We start from the raw sequence: 4,151 nt of genomic DNA on the forward strand, positions 1-4,151 counted from the left end.
AGTTTATCAAAACTCTCACTCTATCTAATTAATTGAATCCCCTTCTGTCCCTAAGACTAGTATTGGAAAACCTCTCACCCCTCACTTCAGTTTGGACTGGATTTTCTTCAGGCTTCAGCAAAACTGTAATTTGGGGATTGTATACATTGTTATTCTGGTTTGATACTTCTGTCTCCCAAAGACTACCTTGTCTTTTTCCTTGTTTTGGTTGGAACACCTCCGTAAGTAACTTTTTAAGAAATCATGAGCATCATAAATATAGATATATAGACCAATGGAATATAATATGGAGCCCAGAAATAAACCCTCACCTATATAGTCAAATTATTTTTGACAAGGTACTCAAGACCATTTAATGAGGAAATGATAGTCTTTTCAACAAATGGTGCTAGGAAAAGTGGACATCAACATGCTAAAGAATTAAGTTGGATCCTTAACTTATACTATACATAAAAATTAACTGAACATATCAATGCCTTAAATGTAAGAGCTAAAACTATAAAATTCTTAGGAGAAAAAAAATAGAGGAATTTGTCATGGCGTTGGATTTGGCAATGATACCTTAGGTAAGACATCAAAAGCACAGACAACAAAAGGAAAAAATAGTTAAATTTCATCAAAATGGAAAGGAAAGCATGAGGAGCCGCGGACACCAGTGCAGCAGTGCTGGAGCCGTGAGGAGATTCGGGCCTTCACCCCCACATCCCCGGGGTCCCGCCACCGACCGCCTTCGTCCTCTGACCTATTCCAACAATCTCTTGAAACATGGTGTATTACTATGAAGTTCTAGGCGTGCAGAGACATGCCTCACCCGAGGATATTATAAAGGCATATCAGAAACTGGCACTGAAGTGGCACCCAGATAAAAATCCCGAGAATAAAGAAGAAGCGGAGAGAAAATTCAAAAGTGTAGCAGAGGTGTATGAGGTGCTGTCAGATACTAAGAAACGGGACATCTATGACAAATAAGCAAAGAAGGATTAAATGGTGGAGGAGGCGGCGGAAGTTATTTTGACAGTCCATTTGAATTTGGCTTCACATTCCGAAACCCAGATAATGTCTTCAGGGAATTTTTGGTGGAAGGGACCCATTTTCATGTGACTTCTTTGAAGACCCTTTTGAGGACTTCTTTGGGAATCGAAGGGGTCCCCGAGGAAGCAGAAGCCGAGGGACGGGGTCGTTCTTCTCTGCTTTCAGTGGATTTCCATCTTTTGGAAGTGCATTTCCTTCTTTTGATACAGGATTTACTTCATTTGGGTCACTGGGTCACGGAGGCCTCACTTCATTTTCTTCTGCATCATTTGGTGGTAGTGGGATGGGCAACTTCAGATTGATACCAACTTCAACTAAAATAGTTAATGCAGAAAAATCACTACAAAGAGAATTGTCGAGAATGGTCAAGAAAGAATAGAAGTTGAAGAAGACGGCCAGTTAAAAGTCCTTAATAATAAATGGTAAGTAGCAGCTGCTGCGCTTGGATAACAAGTAACTCAATACACGCGCTTAACAGAAATGTTAAAGTATAACAAGCACCATTTGAGGATTAACAGGAACTTTTTTTGAAGATTTCAAACGAACTCGACTTTCAGTATAATTGTACCTGAAGTATTTATAAACAGCTCATTGGGGCCTCTATTTGTCATAGGCTTTTGACATAAACTAAAATTGTTGTAAATCTCTGTATGCATTTTGCTTTTTTATTAAACGTACTTCAAGGTGAGTCTTGACTCTTCAGTGTAGGACAAGATTGCACACTAACACCAGCATGGACCTGCTTTTCATTGTGTCTGAAATGTGAGCCACGTAGTGTCGGCCTGCTGTGAAGTTAACATTGCCAGGACGAATCTTCTATAGAAATAATTTCCATTTCTGTAATAATTTTCATTTCTATTAATATCTAGTGAAAGATATTAATGCATTAATGGTAATACATTTCTGGTTTAATATAAATTACGGATGTTTTCTAGTTGTGCATGAATGCTGGCAACTCAGTAAGTTTTGACAGTTGTTTAAATATGTAATGTTAAGCTTAAGTTTAAAAAAGTGAAGCTGGTAAACCAGGTCTTTGTCATTTGCTTAAAAAACAAACAAACAAAAATAAATGTAAATGTGTTGGTGCAAAAAAAATTTTTTTTTCATCAAAATGAAAAACTTTAGTGTTGAAGGACAAAAATCAAGATATTGAAAAGGCAGCCTATAGAATAGGAGAAGATATTTGTGAATCATGTGCTGATAAGGGATTAATGTCCAGAAAATATGAAAACCCCTATGACTCAAAAACAAAAAAATAAACAACCAAAATGCAAATCAAAACCACAATGCGATATTACTTTTCCAGCAAACCACCATGGCACATGTATACCTATGTAACAAACCTGTACATTCTGCATATGTATCCAAGAATTAAAGTATAAAAAAAAAGTAATGGCAAAAAACACAATTATTTTTGAACGAACATAATATTATAAAACAAAACAAAACAGACACTAACATGCGTTGGGGAGGATGAGGAGAAACTGGAACATTTGTGCATTGCTGGTGGGAATGTAAAGTGGCGCAGCTGCTGCAGAAACAGTATGGAAGTTCCTCAAAAATTAAACACAGAATTACCACATGATCCAGCAATTCCATTTATGGGTATACACCCAAAAGTAGTTAAAGCAGAGACTATAACAGATACTTTCACATCAATGCTTATATAAGCATTGTTCACAGTAACCGAAAGTGGAAACACACTAAATGTCCATTGATAGATGAATGGATAAACAAAATGCAGCATATACATACAATGGAATATTATAAATTCAGTAAAAGAAATGAAATTTTGATACATATACAACATGGATAGACCTTGGAAATATTACACTAATTGAAATAAGTGAAACACAGAAGGTCAAATATTGTAAGATTCGACTGATACCAGGTATCTAGAATAGTGAAGTTCATAGAGACTGAAAGTAGAAGAGGGGCTACCAGGGCTGCAGGGAGGGAGTAATGGGCAGTTACTGTTCAATGGATACAAAGTTTCTGTCTGGCATAATACAAAATTCCAGGATGGATAGGAGATGATTGCATCATAATGGAAATGTATTTAATGCTGCATAAATCATACTCTTAAAATTACTAAAATGGTAAATTTTGTAATGTATATTTTACCACAAAAAATTTTAACAATATGTAAAAATAAGATAAGCTTTTTAGAATATGTTTTAAAAATGATGAGTGAGAAGAAAACATTTTGAGTCCTTAAAAGTCTAAAAATCTCTTTAATTTTTCCTTAGACTTTATTGATAGTTCAGCAAAGTGACAAATTCTAGGTTGAAAATAGTTTTTAGTCACAAATCTAAGACTTTCCTTGTGAAAAATCTGAAGACAACCTGTTTTCTCATTTTAATCTTGAAAGTTCCTAGGAAAGTAACGTGTTTTCTTAAAGTAAGACCGAGCTACTGAAGACCTGAGAAGTTCAGTGACCTTTCCCTTATACTTTCAACAAAGGATACAGCTTCAAACTTAACTTATGGTTACTTTACCTGTTAAAAAAAACCTAACAGAATTGAGAACCCAGAAATAAATCCACATATCTACAGTCAACCCATTTTTGACAAAAGTGCCAAGAACACTCATTGAGGAAGAGACAGTCTCTTTAATAAACAGTGCTGGGAAAATGGCATATTCATAAACAGACAAATGAAACTAGACTGCCACTTCTCCCTATACAAAAATCAACTTAAAGAGGGTCAAAGACCTAAATGTAAGACCCAGACCAATAAAAATACTGCAAGAAAATATAAGAGAAACACACCAGGACATTGGTCTAAGAAAAAAAGTTATGAGTCAGACCTCAAAATCACAGGCAACAAAAGCAAAAATAAACAAATGAGATTTATCAAACTAGAAGTCTCTGTACAGCAGAGAAAACAATCAAGAGAGTGAAAAGACAAGCCACAGAATGGAAGAAAACATTTATAAAGTATTTATCTGACAGAAGGTTGTTATCCAGGGTATACAAGTACTCAAACAACTCAATTGCAAATATATATATATATTAGGAATATGTATATATAATAGGAATATATATATTTCATACATATATATGCATTGTAGGAATATATATATATATTCCAATTAAAAAGTGGGCAAATTATCTAAAC

General features: G+C 34.9%; 1 pseudogene; it reads left to right on the plus strand.

The window, feature by feature from the left end:
• The first annotated feature begins 645 nt into the window (after positions 1-645).
• On the plus strand, positions 646-1,489 carry LOC100405200 (dnaJ homolog subfamily B member 6 pseudogene; annotated as a pseudogene).
• The last annotated feature ends 2,662 nt before the right edge of the window (positions 1,490-4,151 follow it).

This window comes from Callithrix jacchus, chromosome 16 (genome assembly GCF_049354715.1).
Source record: "Callithrix jacchus isolate 240 chromosome 16, calJac240_pri, whole genome shotgun sequence".
Classification (NCBI taxonomy): Eukaryota; Metazoa; Chordata; class Mammalia; order Primates; family Cebidae; genus Callithrix; species Callithrix jacchus.